This window comes from Seriola lalandi, unplaced genomic scaffold, assembly GCF_002814215.2.
Source record: "Seriola lalandi dorsalis isolate HSWRI2012SDOR001 ecotype SW California unplaced genomic scaffold, Sedor1 jcf7180002054663, whole genome shotgun sequence".
Lineage (NCBI taxonomy): Eukaryota > Metazoa > Chordata > Actinopteri > Carangiformes > Carangidae > Seriola > Seriola lalandi.
In genome coordinates this window covers 1,011,568-1,034,047 of record NW_019525216.1, presented here as the reverse complement: position 1 = coordinate 1,034,047, position 22,480 = coordinate 1,011,568, and the positions used below count along the sequence as shown (strand labels likewise).

At 39.1% G+C, this 22,480-nt stretch overlaps 1 protein-coding gene across 11 annotated transcripts in view; it reads left to right on the top strand.

The window, feature by feature from the left end:
• The window catches only part of ptprda (protein tyrosine phosphatase receptor type Da), a 354,362-nt gene that overhangs the window by 148,337 nt on the left and 183,545 nt on the right, over positions 1-22,480 (top strand). For all 11 annotated transcript variants that reach the window (XM_087177922.1, XM_087177921.1, XM_087177923.1 and 8 more), the window contains exons 7-8: positions 3,521-3,564; positions 22,330-22,377. The gene's annotated coding sequence lies outside the window, so the exon portion shown is untranslated. The remainder of the gene's footprint in view (positions 1-3,520; positions 3,565-22,329; positions 22,378-22,480) is intronic.

The window sequence follows — 22,480 nt, the reverse complement described above, 5'->3', positions numbered from 1 at the left end:
GCCCAAAGACATAGGGATATATCCTTACTCCATGAAAGACACTTTTTTAATATCTGAAATAATGTAAGACTGTCCAGTCAGAAGGAATGCAATACCATTTTATTCTGTTTAATTATCCTTAATGGATTGTACATATTCCTTTTAATTTTCAAATAAATATAAGTATAGTTTTTTTTTTTTTTTTTGGAATAAGGGACTGTATGGAAATAATTGTGGTGAGGAGGGGGCTGAACCTTATGTCAGTGTTTTTTTTTTTGTGGTTTTCTTTAGAAAAGAAAGGCCTTTCTCAGAGTAATTTATATTTCCATTGGACCTTGTGACACCCCCCCTCCCACCGTGTCAAAATAATACAGCAGTATTAAACTGGTTGAACTCATTTCATCATGAACTACAAGAGACAAAGCACAACGGATTTACGCTGGTGTACCCAAATTTAAACCATAATATCTTAATGTAACGGTAATTTTCACAGCATCCATTGCACAATAAAATGTAATTATTAATTTATGGGAAACAACAAAATGGTGAATATTCTACTCGTTCCATTTTTTTTTCATTACTACTGCCACGATTGAGTTAACTGGGCCCAAATGTACCATGCTGAATTTGAATTAGGCTAACTTACTATGGCACATTTAACACTACACACTGACATCCACCATCATTTGTTCCTTTTTTTTATTTTTAAAAAATATATCTTGCAAGGTAAGGCTGAAATGAAATATAAGTACAGGGTGAGAAAACAAAAGACCATCTGCCACTCCCCTCAAAAAATTCATACCACACTGCCTCCATAAAAAAAACTCCACCACTGACTTAATTAAAAGTTAATGGTTTGAGCCTAATAAATGCATGCATTCGTGTATACACATTTAACTGCAAGTGACGCTTATATGTAGCATTTTGAACAACACTTTGTAAGGGTTTTATTTGCAACCTTGTCTACAAATCATAGATCTGAAAAGCTACTTTTCTGTTCTGAATATTGGTCTCTCCTCCCTGTTAAATGCAGTAGGGAGAAATAGGCTTGGCGGTAGCAAACGGCCTCATGTTTACCCCTTGGCACAGAGCTGATGCCATGTCCAGACTTGTAAATCAGGCCCATTGAGGTAGCATAATGCTGATGATTATGACAGCCAGTCGCAGGGGAGTGATAGAGAGACATTGAGTTATGGGCTTGGGGAGGATGCCCAGAACTGAAGAGTCTCACAAATAGAGAAGCACTTTCACCAAAACACAAGTCCCCAGATGGGGACTAATGCTGCAGTTGGCGGCAGTGCCACCCAAATGACTGCACATTAGCTGCTCAAAACCCACAGAATAGTAAAGTATGTTTGTTTTTTTATTTCACAATTCTCCTGTTTCACTCTATTACTGCTAGATAACATTTCAAAAAAACACACTGAATAAAAGAGCAAGAAACAGCCAAAGTATTTTGAAAGTGCTTTGTGTTACACTGGCATGCAATGCATCACTTTTCTAGATGACTTAAGGAGGGGAAATGCATTTTCATTCACCGTATTACTAAAGAGCGTACTGTTTGCATTCTGGTCTATTCATTCTACTCCCCTTTGCAGATGAACGATCATTCATTCGCATTGATCGTCAGCCATGATAATATAATCAGACGTAAAGCCTGACAAGGCTGACCGGTCCGATAGATCAGAGCTGCTGACAGCAGAGCTATGCACAGGTCATAAACCCTCACCTTCCCTGTTTGACCCCGCATCAATTTGGCTCTTTCCAATATGAATGCAAATAACAATGCATTTTTGGTGACATGTTTATGGTTATCTCTGTATCTCAACTCGCTCCGCCTGCTGCTCCTAAATGTGCTGATGTTACCAAGCTAATGGGATTGAAAAAGGTAACCTATTGCTCACTAGCGGTCAGCTTGCTGCTCCCCTCCCCTCCAGCCCCTCCCTAAAACATAAACACAAGCGTTGGCGCATGCTCACGCTCACGCTCACACACACACACACACACACACACACACACACACACACACACACACACACACACACGTCCTCCACCCCAGTCACTTGTGTATGCATTGAGCTGATAAGTACTGCGGTTCATTTTCCCCATGGCAAAGCACAGTAAAAAACTGGGGAGTAATAATTGCTTTGGGGGGGGGCGAGACGAGGATGGCTAAATATGCTTGATTGCCTCCTAAGCTTCGCTGCTGTGTAATGAAATATGGCTGCTGCAACCAGGGGCTCCCGTGCGATAGCTTTCTTGTCACTTTCTCACTTGCTTTTTTTTACCCTTTCACTCTTCTGTTCTGGCATTTTCGTCTTTGCTCACCCGTTGCCTTTGTTACAGAATGGAGTCCATCAAAGCATTTGTTGCCATTGAACACTTATCTTAGCTATAATGTAATAATTACGGAGGCCAAATCCAGCCTAATTGAGTATTCCTCACCACATCAAAACGGCAGGCACCCTAATATTCCTCTGTTCTACAATTTAATTTGTGGATTCATTAGCATGAACAGGGTGTATAGAGAGAACCCAGATAACAAGGAACTCAGCAAAACACACTGTTGGTGAATTCAAGTTGAAGGAGCTAGAAGCCAGCCATTTCCTTACCTGGGTTACATTCATTTACATGTTAGGACCTTAAAACTCTATATAAATGATTTAGTTTCCACTAATATCTACGAGGGCCTTTTAATAAATATGCTTCCATTTCTCCTCTTAAATAAAAATCATCCGAATACAGTCACACAGATAACTAACTCTGAATTAACATGGATGAGCAGTTTGAGCAGAGACTACTGTAATCATGACATTCATAATCATCATTGCTAATCATGTCATTTGACTGCCATAAAGCCCTACAATAACATTTTAAAAGATAATGAGTCAAATTAAAGCTCAGTGTAGCTAAAAAAAAAATGTTTATCCCCAACTCATTTTTGTTGTAACCACCCAAAGTACATTTCTCCCCGTTGGTTAAATAAGTAGCTAATCATTTACAAGAATATTAGTCCACAGGCTTGCATGGGCACAGCAGCATCTGCTAATGCATTTTAGCAAGAAAACAGCCTGAGAAAATCTTCCCAGCACATTAAATGCAGGACATTTTTTTTCTCTTCCTTTGCTTCCAGAATAACTCACAAGCCTAATTTGTTGTGCTACTTAAAGGAAAATGTAATTACACTTGTTTTCATTATAATTCACAAAGCCAATCGATAACTGTGGTTAAGTCATTCTCTGCTGCACATGCAATTTTCTGTTCTTTCAACTGAAATTTGGTTGCAAAACAAGCATTCTGTGTGTCCTTACTATATATTTTGGACATAATTGTGCCAAATATATGAACGTCTTAAATTAACAATATAACAAAAACAGTCTTTTTACAATGAAAACCGTATAATATACTTGCTTTATTTTATTAAGTGTTCCTTGTTGTCTGTAATAAATGCAGAGAAATGCCTGGACTTTACTTCACATAGACAGGTTGATTAAACTATTCATCTCTATCCTGTTCCTCTCTGTCTTTCTCATTTATGCAGTTCTCTTTCCTGAGACATCAACCACAGGATGAGGCCTGCGGCAGGTAAGAAACTCAAAAGAATAGCTGAATAGCTGATGAGCTGAGGACAAGAATGTTCTGACCTCCGTTTTGCATAATTTCCCGGCTGCTTGAATTCCACGTGATCAAAATGCTGTTTTCTCTATGTTTTCAAATTTATCAACTAAGGGTTCAAGCTGATTATGTGTCTTTGTTTCGAAGAGGAATTGCTTGCTCTGAGTGCCAAGACAGGCCACAGAATACGTCAAGCGATATCACATCAAGCGCTAAGCTGAATCTCGACTCCAGCTCAATCCCTCCCATCTCCTGACCTGCAAGGGGGCGGGGGGAAACAGACTATATCTGGCAACCTAAACCTTTTTAAAGTGACTGAGAGAGTGACGGAGACTGACTGGCACTGATGGGACCAGACTAGGACTATGCAATGCTGTGCTGCACAGCGCCCAGTCCTCACAAGCCTGATTGATAGAGTGTGATGAGACTGTCACTGAGCAAGGAGAGCTGCAGAGAGATAGACTAGATGGAGGGAGGAAAGTGGGCTGACCAGGGGAGAGAGATAGAGAAATAAATTTGAGAACATGTGAAGGATGAAGTGGGGGAATGAAGTGGCTGGATGGAATGTGTTTCGGACACAATGAAGGATGGGAGGGGTGCAGGGGTAGGGGAGCACTACCGGATAGGTGAGTCAGATAGTGGAAGGCTGAAGGCTCCACTTTTATGCAAGTTAAGTTTGGCATAGACAGATTTAGCTGACTTGACATATTTGACAAAGCAACAGAAAATCTTTTAATACATAAAAATATGCAAAATTAAAAGCAACCATATGATAAATTAAAGTCGCACATTTAAAAAGGGTCTGTCCAGCTAAATTACATTAAAAAAAACAAACAGTATTTATAGTCTCTACTGTCACTGACATTTCAACTCAGATACAGATGTATAATAATGGGGTATATTGATTTAGTATTACAGATTTTGAATTTTTAAAATGCTGTGAGCACTACAAAGAAAATCCCATTCCCCCGCCATTACTCAGTCTTTAAATTAAATGTATATACTATAAATTTGCAACAAGAAATACACTTTTTGAACAACAGTATCCACTTGTAGCAACTTCAACAGGGCAAGAATGGCTGATGCGGATACCTACTATACATATCAACATATAGTATTCAATATTTTTGGCCCTGATCCCGATCCGTGTCCTTTATCATTATATGCCGATACTGCGTCTCACCTTATGTTTTTATGCACTTCTTGATACAAAAATATTCTATCAAATGTTGGAAATAAGGCAAAATTGTCCCATTCACATTTGAGTACATGTTGAACATTTAATCTTGCTGTGATTGATAGTTTAATTTAAAAGACACAGTCCATATTTATATGCAAATGACCCAAGTTATTCAGCTACAAGTCTTTTGATCTACAAAGCTAGACATTTCCCTTATGTATGTTGTCCATGTGAATGTCATAAATAGTTTACTGGCTTGTTTATCAGTCCATCAGCACCTGCTTTGGACACATTATTAGATCTTGTGGACACATGGCATCTTGGCAGTGAATGGAATACAGGCTGAGCTAAAGCCCTGTTCTGGGAATTCCACAGTTAGTGATTTCAGACTCAATAAAGGCACCATGTTTTACTTTTATCCTTGCCTGAGGAAAGACGGCTGACTCACCAGAACGCCAAAGTTATTATTAGTGCCTCACATGTGTGGAGAAACGCTATGTGTATGTGTGTGCAAGTATGTGAAAGACAGAGAGAGAGGCTGAGCTCCAGCAGCAGTGGTAAGTGCATGCAGGAGCAGCATGAGAAGCTCTTATCTGCCACCTGCCAAGCCCTGACCAGGGCCCTGACTCCTGCACTCCCTCCCTCCCTCTGTCTCTCTCCAGCGGGGCTTCCCACTAGTCTGCTATGGGCAAGGCGGCCAGGTAAAATGAGCAATTCCCATTCAGGGACAGGAGCGCCGCGCAGACTCGCCCTGTGAAATGGCTGCTCACTTTGGCAGATCAATGCACTCTCTTTCCCCCGTGCACTGTCGCTGAGTGATAGCCAGGAAGAAAAAGAAGGGGGAAAATGAGTATGGGTAGAGAGAAGGGAGAGGTGGTTTTGTATGTGTGTTTGTTTGTTTGTGTATGTGTGTGTGTGTGTGTGTGTGTGTGTGTGTGTGTGTGTGTGTGTGTGTGTGTGTGTGTGTGTGTGAAGAGGGGGTAGGGTGTTAGCAGGGCATTTAATGATATTTTCCATGGCTGCTCTGAGTGAGTGCTGTTGGAGGAAAATGGGAGATGCTTTGCATAAACTCAAAAGACATGCAATATTGCTACAGAAAAAAAGTGCTGTTCCCAGCCCCACCGGATATGAGAATATTCAGCCACTGAACTGGAAATTTTGCCAATATGAATGATATTAGTGACAATCATATTAAAAGGCTTAGTTGTGCCAAAATGAATTCCATATCTATACAGTGATGAGACTCATATGTCAGACATTTATTGTATAGGCATGGATTGAACATATAGTTTCAAGGGTGAACTGTAAGATAAAATGTGCATTATCTAGATTAATTCTACATACAGACTCAATAACCTGTGGATTTCTTTTTTATAATGTGTATGCACGCTGTGTCCTGTGTCTTTGTTCTTACTTACTAGTATTGAAAATTCCTATAATACATTGCATATTAAAAAAAGACCTATAATTATTCCCAATTCAGCTCTTTCTAGTGGTTAAATCTGAATATTACTGAGGTGCAAGCACTGTCTGAATAACTATCCAACTGTCCGCTCTTAGCGATCTGTTATACAAATCATCCCCATAGAAAATATAAAATATCTGGTGGATTAATAATTTCCAAAATTCACACACTCTGGCCGTATTCAGCTACCCTGAATCATCTTTGGCTACAGATTTCAACAATGCACTTTGCTGATTGGATATTGGTTACATCATTGGTTTGTGGTGGTATGAGTGCCAAGTGATTCATGGTCAAATCTATTATTCAAATCTCAAGACTCATTCATAAATCTACCATTTGCATGATTAACACTCACAGCATTTGCCCCTCATTAAAGAAATCCTTGATGACTTTTACAAAACTTCCATGAACTGCACATCTGAATAAAGATATCAGATTTCTACTGTATATACTGTAAGGAACATACTGGCAGCATGGTTAGTGTTTGACCTTACTATTGACATATTACAGTCTTAATTGCTAGTGATAATTATACTGTATGTTGTGGTGTTGTATGTATATTTTTAATGAGTGTATAGACCATCTAGAAGTCTAACATCTATGGTTAATAATCTGTACCAAAAGAAAAAAAAGATCCAATTGCAATATCCAGATATCAAATGTCTCTTGTTAGTGGTAAAATTAAATTAGTTTGAAAATCAATGTGCAAACCAAGGGGAGATGTGTTACAATTAATGTATGAGCATTTGCAATATGAAAATGATTAAATACCGAGTACAGCCACAGTCACAACAGTCTCTTTTGTGCAAACTAAATGAAAATTTTTTTTTTTTTTGTATAGAGACTGCACAGGTCTACTACTTTTGGACTAGTGGCTATTTAGCAATCGTCCCCCCATTGTTCAATTCTGACCACTTCAATTATTTTCCTGCACCATCTGTTCCTTTCTGGTAATAGGAAAACCACAAGGCAGTATAGTGGGTCCTTTAAATTTTCTTTTGTATACATGTAATGCTGTCTTTGCATTATGTAGATGGAAGTTAATTTACAGTCATTTTTTCTGACTCATATTTTCTACCATGTCTCAATTTAGTGTCAAATTAGGAATTTTAGAACCAATCTCATTAAACCGTTCCTAAAATCTCATTTGCTTGTGGGATAATTTGGTCATGTTTTGTAGTCTACAGAGTTCCTGTAAGCGTAAACAGCCGAGCACCTCAGTGCAGGGGCAGTGAAATTTGTAAGAAAATGAAATCATCTCACTCCCTCTTGTAAGTCACGAAGGAGTAATGGTCTCTAAGCAATCCAGACCACTTCAGACTCATTAAAGTCTGTTTGCCAAATCTATGCTGGCTTGAAATGACATACTGAGCAAACTGAAAAAAGCAATGCTTTAATGAATGAACAATGAATCAGAGATCCAGTTTGAATAAGGAAGTAGAGAAGCACTTGACCTGAAGCTACAATTTATTCTTGTGTATAATATGAGAATGAGCCTTTTACAGCCATGTCATAATTGCAGCTGCAGTCTTAATCATTTGGTAGAACATATACTCAAATGTGGAGATATTAAATTATTTTTTACAGTTTTACTATTTAATTTTACAGGTTCATGAAACATTTCCAAGTGAATTCAAATGGAAAGCTTCCTGATAGGCCCAAAATGAATGACTCATCCTTAAACCTCTTTTGCTTTGGCAGGAAAATCAGACTTGATGATGCTAACCTTACACTGGAGGATATATATTTCAGTGACAAATATGATTTAACCTTTATTGCTACTGTTCGGAGAACTCCCTTATTACAAAACTCCACGGCTACAAGTCAGGCTCATAAACTATTTATTTAGCCATTCTCTTTTTTCTAAAAGTCATTAATCTATCATCTTTTTGCTATCATCTTGAAGTTAGAAAGTCTTGTTTGTGTGCAGTCTTGGCAGAGGAAGGTGCAGGAAGGTGCAGGAGGGTGCGAAAGGCTGAATCTTGGTCATCAGCTGTCAAGGCAGTAATGAATAGTGTTTACTAGTAATACCATGCGCTGCCACATTTCAGGGTGTGAAATGTCAAAGTGTCCATTTTTCCCAGGCTAGTCAGAAGCAACACTGTCAGGGCTTCGGCTGTAAACAATAGGAAAAGAGAGGCAAGACAGCAACAAGGAGCTCTCTCTGTTTCACCCATTACAGTCAGAGTGAGTGGGAAAAGAGTGGTAGAATGTCAAGCCTAGAAAAATAGAGGTACTCACAAAAGAGTAGAAAAAGTGGATTCCAAGTGGATTCCATTTGGCAGACACATAATGACAGCTGTTAAACAAAACTAGGGGAAGCCAAGCAAGAGAGACTCAGAGAGAGGATACGAGACAGACAGGTAGAGAGACACCTGCTGTTGCATCACCTGCTGTAATAATAGTGTTGACATTCAAATAGAAAGCTCGGACAATAGGAGCTGGCTGAGGCAGCACGCGGTATGCAAATAAAAAAGAAAACATCAGGAAATATTAGCTAGCGTCAGGACTTTTCATAGCCCACATTGAAAACCACTTGACCCTTGGTATCCCACAAGTGCTTATGTATTATGTGTGTGTGTGTGCGCGCGTGTTCGTGCAAGCAAATGAGCTGATTTCCCCACTTCAGTCGACTCATTCCATACTAACTGTGCATCTAAGGCTATACTGGTATTGTATCTTTGTTTATAATGCATGTCAACACAGTTGGAATGTACTGAGGATAATTATTTCTCTGCTTTCCAGTGCAATTAGTTAAACTTCTGCTATGGTGTATAGGGTTTGTTTTCCTTGATTGGAATTCCACTCACACTTCCACTCTTTTATTCTCGCTGTCACGGTATATTGAATACGCGGGTTAAACATAATTCAAAAACGGAAAGGATCATTAGTTGGCAAATTCATTCTTGACTCTCTCTTTCATGCACCCCATGCAACCCCCAAAGGCCCTATCAATCAAAATCAGATTCAGCTAATATCACATTCACCATTGCACATATTTTATTCCCTTTTAAGTGCTCAGCAGTCTTTTGTATCAATGTAGACCTGTGGTGATTGGAGTAGAAACTTTTCATGTTTGAACTCAGTGGGGTTTGAAGGACTGCAGATCTCAGCAGATCCTCGCTGATGCAGAGGTCAATACCTATTATAGTAAAAGCAATATTCAATATGGTGATCTCACATCACCAGCTGTAGATGTGGTTGCTTTCAAAAGCTGTGACCCTTTCTACAGCACTTTGATGACAAATCTAATGGTTTAACAACACTGTGATTGATTCTTTTTCTGCATTATGAGAGGAGAAAATAAAAGGGATGGACTTTGATAGAGGGGGCGTTATATCTCAACTATACAGTAAAGTAAGTAGCGTAAACTATTTTATGGCTGGCTGTTCTAATGTCTAGATAGGCTGGGTGATGGTCTTTGGACAGGCCTTTGCATGCAGCCTAGGCTTGCCAAATCACTTTAATCACTCTCAAAAACCCACCTTCATTAACTTCCTTTTATATAATTATCTTGAACAAATTGCTCTTCAATCCTTTCTTAATGCAGTACTATTCCTCTATCAGCCTGCAGTTTACAACACTTGAAGAAATAATTGTCTATTAATATACTGCTCTTCTTTATTGAGCAGTGCAACACCTGCATTAAGGTGAAAATGTAAATGTAAATGTTAACTATGAAATGTTAGCTGTCATGTTTGACACAACTCATATTCACCCCACATTCAAAAGAAATTCCATGACATCCTCACTGTGATCAATATGCATGGCCTCTTTTCATACTGGTATAGATGGCAATAGACATATATCATTTTTTCCCTTAATAAATATATATGCTGCAATTAGCTAACAAGGAGCAGAAACAAAATATGAAATAAACAAGACCCTAATCTGGAACCTTGTGGCACTCCAAATGTTAAATCATTAAAATTCTCTCTACTCCTACAGTATGAGACCTCCGAATACCAACAACCAAATGCTGTCTCCTTTACAGGCCATTTAATATGTGAATAAACTGTGTTTTAATTCACTTAACATTTCGATTTCAGTTACATCTATATCACTAAAAGCAGATGCATAAGTTACAGACCAGTCTCTGTAACAATCATGTTCATATGTGTTGTTTCTTCTGCAATTATACACTGAATGCCATTTTTAGTGCCACTGAAGGGAATATTGTGGTTTACATTGGCTTTTTTTTAAACCATACATACAAATTTCAGATTTTGCTTCCTAACTGGAACCAAACCTATTTTGGAAATAATCAATTTGAAAAAATGCTGCGCATGAAGCAAAAGACAACCATTGTCATTAAATCCCAGGTTTAGCAGGATTGGCCAATAGCAGAGCTCTGTCTGGTGACATGGTTATTACATTAATATCTTCATAAAAACGGCAGTGCAATTATTGCTATTGCACTTGTCACTTTATAAATCATTGTCATACATGAAGGGAAATAAAAAGAACAAGACTGAAGAACATCTTGAATGTTGAATATGAATAGATTTATGTAAGGGAGCAGATGAGAGCAGACAAGCTTGACCGACTTTAAAGTTTTCTATGGGAAATGAGATTTGGAATATGACAGAGCTCCTAATATCCTTATGCACAGCTTTCCAGCATGTATGCTAATGCCCTGTCCTGACCACTAATACACAACAGGAAAAGTGGGCTAAATAAAATGAAGGACGAAGCTGTGAAATATAATTCTGAATGCCTATAACTACTACAGTATCAGCCGTCTTGGATCTGTACTTCCTCATTCGGATGTTCTCATTTGTATCCACACCTGTGTCATTCACAGCCTTACGTCTTAACCTAATTTCATGGTCTACGGGTTTGGATGGATGGCTCTGCCTCAACTTGTACACTGAGGGGAGGAGAGAGAGTAGCATGAGTGTGCGTGTGTGCATCTGTGTGAGTGTGCACTCACACAATAACACAATTGTGAAGAGCGAATGAGAGAGAGAGAGAGTGAGAGAGGGGATGCGCTGCTACAATAGCGTAGAGAATTGTAGTCACTGCCAGATATTAACCTTTTAACCTTGTACTTTTCTGTTAACAAAAATACATTAAGCTCCTCTGGATAACTGACAGTGAATTGGGGTTTTACAGACTTTCACTGAGCGTGACTGAATGATCAGAGGTGAACCCATTTTGTGGTAATGCGCTTCAATTACAGTAAAAGTCTACTAAAAACACATAAGTTAAAGCGAGATGATATATTGCAGAATTTAGTAACAGCAAATATTATTGCCATCCATGATCTGAATGTCATATGAGCCATGCACAACTGGAAAAGCGAGACCAGACCAGAGAAAAACAATACTACTGAAAGCCAGTAACATGGCCGACATTGTATACAAAGCACCAAGTAACCTTAAAATTACACACAAAAGAAACTGTTGATTAGATAATTGACATTTCTTGACTAAGTGTGAATAATTCCCATTAATACTGCTACAAGTTGCTCTAAGAGCTTTGTACATCAAAATGCCCCCCCCCTCAAATTTTTTTTTAGTGTAATTGCTCGACATATTCTTAAGCAAAGTGTCAACATTGCCCTTTTAGTCTGCCAGAATATCTTCTGGTGTAAGGGCTTATTTAGCCAAACCAGGCATGACACCAATTATACTGGAGGGAAATCGATTCCAACAAAGCACTCTGCTGGGACAAACAACAAAATGATCAAAGTGACTGGATGTTTTGCTGGCGACAAGCAGCAAAATTAGTTTGTACTTTAAACTTGGTTTTTAACCCAGTCAAAATCTATAATTCTTGAAGCTATTAGGATAATTCTCCAGCGTGACATGAATACATGGATACAAAGACAGACAGAAAAATAAGGAAGAAAAAATCAACAAAGACTAAAAGATGAAACTATAACAGCTTCAACAATTGTTACCAAAACACATGGACCATTAAGGCTTTTCTTTTTAACTGAAGTCCACTGAGTTCTACCAAAGTCAGAATTCAAGATAATTGCTTTTCCACACAGTCATTGATACATTTGGCAACATTTTATAAAGAAACTGTGGCTCAAAATGCAGATTTACATCCAGTGTACAACCTCTGTTATTTTCATCAATTGCTTATTTTCATACATCTTCAAATGGAATACAAGAAAACTCGATGAAAATGTCTTCCCAGAAAAAAATAACAGTAATAAACTTACTTGTAACCACGTCTTACCAATAACTTTTGATTTTCCCTTGTTAAATAAAGTGTTTCAATGGACTTCCATGAATTTGAATTGATGCATTACAATAAGAGTTGTTGCAAGTAGGTGATTATTGGTGCACTAGGTCAGTCAGCAACATCCCTTGCCTGTAATTTTGTCCTTTTTAATTCATGTACACATTCTATACACTATGTACACAGAGAGAATACCCAACTTTACATTAATTATTAGGTTACCTGTCTGGCACAGTGTCATGAAGGACCACCGGCGCAGTATTTCATTAACTCTCACCCTGCCTCTGAGGCATTTAATTTTCCATGTTGTCATTGTACATGTGAATTTTAAAGTTCAGAGGGAGGAAAAAAGCAGAGCATCACAGTTTGCACTGAGATTTTTTCAATTACTGTAGTATCTCAGTACCGTGTACAGTACCGTGAAAGATATTAAAATCATAATGAATATGCTAATTATCCTTTTTTAGACTCAGAAGCCAACAAAGGTTTTATATTCTAATGACAATTGCACCATTTTATGTAGGCTATAATGAGTGCATGTAATTAGGGATTATAATAATGGTTGCATGCCATAATACAGTAGTCTAATGTACTGAACTAAGGTACAGATCTACAATATTATTAAATTAATATTATCGGTAAACAATAAGTCATGAAGGCCCACATATGAAGTGCTCGTGACTGTTCTTGTGCAGTTCATTTATAGGCTGCCGCCTGGTGTCAATCTTCATTCCTGCTTCCAGACGCTAGTCTGTTGAAGATAGATCCCTCATATGTCAGAACCACACAGACCATTTCCTGGAGTCCGCTGTAACTGTCAGGCTCCGTGGACCATGAAAGCCGTATATGTGATGCCCGAAATTACCTCATCGCAGAATGCCACAGACTCCCACATTGGCATGGTCACAACTATCCCTTCAAGAGAATATACGTGATCTCACTGACACTTTTAGGCACTTCTTTGCCAACAAATATAGTGGGAACTATTTCAGGCAGGCATTCTCAGGCAGAAACATAAAATATATCCATTTTACAGTATGTGTGTAGAAATTGGGTTCAACATATATTATCAGGTTAATGGTGTCTAGGACATTCAGTAGGTTAAATTATAGATTTTGCTATAAAGGATGATGTGTTTTTGACATTTTAATAAGACACTAAGGCACCCACAAAACACAGAATCAAAAACACTGTAAATCTGTGTGAATATTTGCTACGTAGTCTATAATATAAGCACTCACTGTTATAATCTGTCTCCTGTCTTAACAAGACATGTCTGAGGCAAGAGTGGGGAAGAAACCCAACTCTCTCTGGTACAATTATAGAAATGCACTGAAGTCACTTAGCTTACTAATACACGGTGTGATATTAATTACTGTTTGTAAACAATGCACTTTGCAGAGATTATTGCATGCACTCGGCGTCCTCCATTTGTGTTTGGTAATTCTCACAAGTGATTAAGTGGTGAAGCTAGGACAGCTGTTCAAGATGAGTTCATTGGCATGTTTAATTAATTGCACTTGAGATAATTATTCAATCATTACTTTGATTAATTTTCTGCGTCCCAGATAATGCATCAAACGTCTGCTTGATGTCAATAGTTTTGAAAAGCGCAAGTAGAACAAGGCTAACCATTTTTTTTGGAAGCTTGATTTAGGGCTAAACTGTACTTTGTGGAGGAAAGAAAGCCAATGTCAGCCGGTCATGATGGGAAGTCATTATTATGACTGCATGGCTGATTTAAATAATGCTATTGCTTACTTAACAGCGATAACACCTGTCAGAGCTACATTGTTTCCTTGTGTTTCGAACACATCAACAGCGACCTGTCACTGCTCACTTCAACGTTTTGAGTCGACTCCGGCCGCATTATGTTTGAAACATGCTTGTTCTTCACCCCCTCAGATATACAGGGTAGTGGCAACATCCAACTGAAGGAAAGCCAAGCAAATCGTTTGTGAGAGATCTTGTCAAACAGATTAATTCCCAACCTGGGCCTCAGGGTTCTGGACCGTTTTTCTGTCATGCTGCTTCGCCAGGCTCCCTCTTGATAATACCCCAAAGATAAAATTAATTGTGCAGGGAGATGTGGGATGGGGAGTATCTAAAAGGACCTTGAGCAACACATGAAGCTCTCTTTTTCTCTCCGCTCCTCTGCATGTGAAAACACAGTAACAATCAAACCGTCAGATGCATGACACATTGCACCAATGATCACTAACTTTGTTAGGAAGTTTCTGGAAGTGAGGAGTTCTGAGAGAGATATGAAGGGACAGAATCAACCCTCATGAAATATTCTTGTCTAAGAATGTCTGTGCTCAAATTACCATCAAAGTGGAATCCCTCACTTCATCAGCATTATAAAAAGAGGGTTGACACACTAATATTTGTCTACAACTGTTAGATGTACATCTCCAATTTTGAAAACATGCTCTTCTCTCTGAGATATATGAGCAAAAAGCAGCTGTATCAAGCTCTGCACTGAAATAAGTTCACTGAGTCTACAGCTTTATGCTAGTAGCTCTGCGAAGCTGTATTTAGGCACAGTCGTGCTTTGAGCTAAACGCTAGCGTCAGCATGCTAAAATGTTACAATAACGATGATGTCAGTGTCATTATTTTTGGAGGTATTAAATCATACATTTAAATATCAGATGTCAAAATTTTGATTTGTTGGTGAGCTAGGTGAAAAGTCAGGCGATCACCGAAATCATTAGGATTCACCGTCTGGGACCATGAATATCTGTACCAAATTTCATTGCAATCCATCAGTCGAGACATGTCGCGGTGCCAGAAAAAAGCCAGTGGATCATTAAGATTCATCCTGTCGGGGCAATGAATGCCTGTGAAAATTTTTTTACGTCAATCTAGCCAATAGTTGTTGAGATATTTCATCCACATCGCTAGCATTGGTAAAAACCATTCCTTCTTATATTACCGCCCATCTACCATTACTATACAGTATAGCAGTCAAATGGAGTCACACTCTAAATGAAGCAGACCTTTCCCACAACCTCCTGTCAACTCAAACAGCTCACAACATTAGCTAACAAGCGCTAATCCCTGCTGTGACAGTGTGGGAGCACACAATGTCTCACTCTTTCATCACCACTGGCTTTTAAAAGCCACCGAAAGACCAATTTAACCAAGAAATATTCCATACATCAGAGGAGCAGGTAGATTGTGGAAGCTGTACTGTTTTTTTCAATAGCCCCTTGGCACTTGAGTTGCTTCTGTCACCTCCACTGGCAGATGGTGCAAATGAGCCTTTATATGCTGCTGTTAGACAACATGGATAGGCCGCCAAAGTGCAATCACAAGAGATCTATGTTTGTATGGGTAGGAAGACTGAAACAAAAGTGTTGCTTTTAGTACTGTCAGAGTCAAAACACATCAGCGACTGCTTCGGAAGAGGCTAATGCTTGTATTACTACTAACACTTAAATCAGTGTTTTGTCAGTTCTCATCTTTTTTGCTGTGACAAATGCAGAATAAAATGACTTCGCTGTTTTGTTTTTTTTCTAGCACATACTGAGACGTTGGCGGTGTCAAGATTTATACTGCTGTATGAATAAGAGATGAGATCATTGAATTGTTTGTTGGTACAGAATGCACATTAAGTTCTTTGTGCAAGGATTCACAATGTGGTCAAAAGTGTAGTCCAAGAATGTGTCTGTGCTTACAGCTAAACAGTCCTTGTAAAGAGTATTATGTCTGGCAGTTTTCCTGGATATACATTTGGATCTCGTTTTAGTGGGTGTCACACACACACACACACATACTCATGCACACACACAATGGTCCACTCACATTCCCAGGGCAGTCCACATACAATAGTTTTTAGCTCAAGTAGTCACCGCTGTCACAGTGTGACATCATCAGCTGGGCTGGCAGTGTCCCAGTGGTGTCCTCCATTGGAGCCAGAGATATCGTTCAACAGAGCTCATCCTGTGATGCTGCTGTGTCACTCAGGGGTCCACACAGGCAGTGCAGCAAGGATGACAGCCCAGCGAATAAGAGCTCAAGAGCAGGTAGAAACTATTGACAGGACCCCGGGGGAGCAATTATGAGTGAAGCCCAAGGGCTTGCTCAAAAAAACCTACGACTTGTTTAAGTCAATTAAAAATACAACTGTGATCCCTGTTAAGGGATAAAAATTCTTGCTAGTTAGTTAGTCAAAAAATAAGTTTGAAGCTCACCTAGTGACAGATTAATCACATAAACTCCACAGGGCTCTCAAACTCTAGAGTTTAGCTTAAAAGTAAATTAAACAATTTGGCTTTTGTGTCAGCAAAATCTTGTCAGTCATAATCGGTGAATCCGTGAAACAGTAAATGTAGCGACGTGATTAACAAGCCGACCTTTTGTGAGCTTTTTCACTCCTCAGCATTTGTGTTTTTAAGCCTATACAAATCCAATGGGAATAAATTCAATAGGTACCGTTGACACTCAGCTCATCACTCTCCATAAAATACCTGCACATGATCAAGGCAGACAGATAATGGCTTGGAAGAGGACTCGGCTTGCTGCCCTGTGACAGACATTTCCAATTAAAAAGGGTAAATAACTTGAGATTCATCTATTTCACCCTGTCCCAAGGTTTATCAATCCATCGTGCTGTAAATCCATTCACCCCTGAAATGGTAATATCACAGATTTGGATTTCCTAGGCAAAGAAAAATGTCATATAGTTCCAATCCTCATACTCTATTCAAATCTTCCTACCCTGTCTGTGTGAGAGCTTTCATGAGGGAACCCAAGCGTGGGGGGAATTCAGTGATATTAGTATACCAGCATCACAGGAACAGTTGTAGGACTGTTGGATTTAACTTTGTACTTAAGCAGCATACTAAGGCTGTTTCATTCTACATTGTGGTTATTTGTCTCCAGGCAGGAGCGGGAGCTAACATTTAACCTTTTACCACCCATTGTTTCATGTGGGGCTACGGCATTATGTGTAATTTATGAACTGCTACTATTAGCTATTCAATGAACTACTATTTGTTCCATGAACATAAACATGTAATACATGTCAATTGATTACACTCATCACATCAATCAATGAGGTCATTAAAAAAAAAAAAAAAAAAAAAACCTGTTGTAGAACAAATTCAGGTACAATTAACAGCAGAGCATACATCTCTTACAAAATGCAACAGCCTCTTGAAAATGTCAAAAAAAAACAAACTGTAAGTCCACATTAACTGCATCTACCAATCAAAGATATGAGATTTGTCTTAATTTAAGTGGACTTACTTCATTCAGGCAGAGCACTGAAGGTGTGCATCCATTAGCTGATTGCCATCCGCTGTTTGATCCATGCTTCACAATCACTGGCTCACTCACAGCTGTTTGGCCATCAGCTGACTAGTACCAACCAGTCACATTGATGTTGGTGTACAGTGTGGCCAATATAACCTGAAACTTCTCACTATTACTCTGTCAATATGCACATGGCCTGTGCAACAGCTCGCGTCACCATCCCAGCCTCTAACTTATCCTTATATTAATTTAACTAAGACGTAATATTCATCTGTTTATTAAAGGTGATCAGTTCTCTAACTCTTGTACCTGCACAACACAAATAATTCAGACAGCAGTAGTTTTGTGCACATGCCAAACACCAAGAGACTTTTACTTTCCACAAGTTAGCCAAAATTGTCTGGCCTAGACCTGAGCTAAATCTGGCACAGCTGGTTGCACAGACTAATGCTGCAGGTGTGATGAATGGGCCGCCTTTGGCCCAAAGCTTGCCCAAGTGCTAATACCTGGAGGTGATTCCAAGCCCAAATTGCCCTAAGTCTGCATCCCAAAAATCCTGCAAATTTTGGGCCTTTGTTGTCAGAATACAACTGAGCGCGGTGATATTCAGCTGCAATCAGCCTGATTTAGCTGGCTACCTTGGCTACTGTAGATTACATTGCCTTTTTCGATTAACTTCAGCCAACATTAACAGAATGCCACATCATGATAGTGGGAGCCATCCAATGGTTAAAAAAAAAAAAAAAAAAAAAAAAAGTCTCCCTTTTTTGTAAATAAAGTGACATGACTCATTAATGTGATGAATGACCATGCAATTCCCTGGAACCTCAGCATCAGGTCCCCTACCCCACCCCCCAACTCCCCCCTCAGACGTCCCTCTTGTGGGCCATTCCGGGTGAAAGCCGAACATTTAAACGTGTGCCTCTAAGTGCTGAGGCAAGCAGGTCCGCCAGCCAAATGGTTGCTCTTTTCAGCTGTTCAAGCTCCCAAGGACCCATTCCACTGTTAACATCAAATCATTTAATTCACCCCATACTCAGTCACTTAGAGTTATAGAGAGATAGATAGAAAGACAAACACAGAGGGTAAAGTTAAAGAAGAAAGAAAAAAGGTCATTTTCAGCTGTAAAGGCTAAATAGGCCACATTATTAGACTGGTAATAAATGAAATCAAAACTGACAGCTCTCTCTGGTCTTAATTCCATCTTGTCGACCACAAGTGCAAATTACTAAGTGAAATTTTAGTTCATAAAGGAGGGGATCAATAAAATATGATTTAGCTAATGTGTCACTGTCAAAGCACAAGACTTGAGATTATCCTGCTGTATTAAAAATGTAATTGCATCTCCAGTCATGTCCTAAAACTCTCTGATAGCATTGTACCTTGAACTTGTATGAATACGCATTCAGAAGTTAGCTGGAAATCAAATCTTTCTGGCAGATTTTTGAATGGATCCAACAAGTTTGCTTGTTCTATACAACTTTTATGAAATAGCAAAGCAGAAAAGGTGAAGTGTGTATGAATGGTCATTTATATATATTAAAGAAATTTTACAGAGGCAAACTATCCACAACAGATGATGTAGTCCTTTAGATGTTCAGTACCTTGATGTACACAAATGTCTTCGAGTTTAGCCATTTAATTATCTCACACCACCTCAAGCAATTACAGTCTTCAGCTGTTTCTCTCAGTACACTGAGTACATTTGGTGTTTAAGGAGAACTCCTGCATCTGATGCATGCCACCTCAGGGTACAAAACAACTAACTGTACACAATTATCTCCCATCTTTTGCAAGAAAGTGGATTATGATCTCTTAAGTATGTAATTTGAAATGTTTATCAGTGTGGTGTACAGCAATTCCTTGAGAAATCATGTGTTTAGATTCACACAATAAAAATATGCACTTTCAGTCTCTCTGTGCATTGTTTGTGCCTCTGGCTATACTTTTCTATGGCACAAAATGTTCCCAGGTCCACACAAATCTCTTGATACACGACATCTAAATCTGGCAGCATCACTCAGCCAGTTTCACTGGCCGTACTGCATAAAACACTACCTAAGTACTGATCACTTGCAATTTTGTCCAAACAGAGACTGCTTATACAATAGATTGCATTCTAACCTAACCAATTCAAAGACACTTACATAAGTGTTCTATCCTCGCCACCATTGGGTGACTGGACTTGGATTTTTCTGGCAAAAGAGGTAAAATGAGGATACAGCTGCTGTGCTCACAGGATAAGTATTGTGAGGCAAAATTAATGGAAAGCTATTCAAACTAATTATGGTGTTCAGAAAGAGAATCTGATCTGAATGATCAGTCACTAAAAGAGGCAGACATTGAAAGAAAGAGGAGCAGATTTCTTTTAAAAGAGAGAAAACGATCAGTTACAATTGTTTTTTAAAATCAACAACAAAAAATGCCTCATGCATGTTTTGCAGCTGGGGATAGGAAAATACCAGTGCATGGCACAGTGCACTCGAGGGGGGTTTGACTTTCCCACTTTCATTACTTGAGCTCTGTAATCTTGATGTTCAAGGGAAGTACACAGATAGCAGATGGAAACCATCATGTCTGAACTCATCTTAGCTGGGTACAGTATGAATTTACAGCTGCACTGTGAGTTTTGCATCACTCAGGTACAATAGTCTGTGCCTCTAGAAGGATGAAAGGAATCACTTTCTAACAGTCTGCCTCCTTTGTATTCAGTACTTGCATCCACTGGCAATCCACTTCTAAATCAATCACCTAAATACACAAAGAGCAATTTCTTCTTTTGCGGGATTGTTTGCAGAATCTGCGTGAGCCTTCATAGTTGAGTGGTCATTTAGATAGTGATTATTACAATGTAAAGATGACTGATTTGATGAACTGTCAGCCCTCGTATAGTCTAGCCTATAAACACTGTGATTGACTAAAAGATTATGTGAACTGCACCTGCACTTATTAATAAGCAGCGTGTGGCACAGTGCATGCTGCGTATTAATTAGTAACTCCAGTGAAACATCGTGCCAGATTCTCAGTCAAGACACCATTCAGTTCCCCACTGCCTGAGTCAAGTAACCAACGTCTGTAAAGATTTCTCTTCCATGTCTTTGCCATCGAAATATATGCTTTTTTTTTTTTTTTCATGGAACCTGTGAATGTCTGTGTGTATTAATCAATTTGTGCATGTTTGCATGTGCCCTGCAAGCTTTGGCGAGCGCACGTGTGTGTGTGTGTGTGTGTGTGTGTGTGTGCACATGCATGTATTGCAAATTTTGGAGAAGAAAAAAAGTAAAGCACCAGTCAGATGCCTCCCTCAAAGGGCCCGGCTGTTTTTGGCAAGCACCCTCCTCACCCGCGCACAATGCATGAATAGAACATAAAGCAAATGTGTCCCTCCTTATGGTAGGTCAGACCATAAGGCAGTCCAGATTTTCCTGGGAGTTTATTACAGGGCTAAATCAAAAACTGAATTTCAACTCAGTGGCATATGAAGCTTTTGCCTCAAGGGCCTGATTTCCTCGTTCTCTGGTGTTTTAACAATGAGGCTGTTCTTGACAGTCCAACTGAGGTAGTCGTGCTTAAGTGGCCCTTGAGTTCAGCCTGTTTTGTGTAACAGAGTTAAAAGTGCCACAGAGGATCAGCTTGGACTTATAGGCGTAATAAATGCCTATCAGACCAGTCCTTATCAGACGCATCAAAAGTCAACCACAAAAAGAAATTGAAACCCATTTTTGTAAACTTACAGATTGCTTACCCTGCAAAAAGACATAACTAAATATATATGACAGTTATCTATAGTTGTGCTTTTCTTGTATACTCTTGTATAGTTGTATAGCTTCTGCAGTGAAAATTGAGCAGTGGATGATTAACCTTTCCATGCTAAAAAAGGAGCCACAGCTTTGTGTCCAAGTAAGACTTGTGCCCTTATCTGTACTTACTGCCATGTCACTCAATGGGGTATTATGCTGTGCCTACACTGTGTAAAAGTCATTGGTTCATTAAGAAACTCAAAATTAAACCAGCATTAAACAACTTTGCGTACGTAAAGTGCACTCAGGCATAGTATTGTCGGTAAACATTTTAATTTCAACCCAGTAAACAGCCTACAGGATGATACCAACCCAGCCATTCTGCATTTCTTTTTAATATTTAAAGAAGAAAAAAGATTAAAAAACAAAACAACAATCTTTACATTACTCGATAACACTACTAATGAACAAAAAATCCACAGGATACTTGAAGGACAGGGATACAAGATACACGATTTGAATCTTTAGGTGTGGTGGGATATCAAAGGAAATATAGGAAAGTGGCCATAGTGGACAAAACCAACCTCTAACTTTTAAATGTCTTGACATTGCTTTAGTTAACTTCTGTTCAAACTGTATGAAATCAGACACGCACCTGCATGCTGTATTTCTGCCACCAAAGTTCTCCTGCAGACGGGATGATCCTCTTAGTGCCTTAGCAATCTGGGACACTATTCCCACTACTTACTTTTGCCAATTTGCACCTGGGAGCCCCTGAGTCCTTGTCTTCATTAAGGGAGTTCCTCATTGATCAATCACTGTCAGAGAAGCTGCTCTGTAATTGCACTGTGGCCTAATCATGACTGACGTCTCATCCCCCCCACTCTGTCACAGGTCTCAGGAGAGAGAATGTTCCTTGACTTTCACACCTTCGACCTCAAGGTAGGCCTCTTTTTTTTAATCTTCCCTCTGTGGTTTATTTTTAGAGCTATATGGTTTTATAATAGACATTATAACTCAATTTTGAATATTGGTGGAAGTGCTG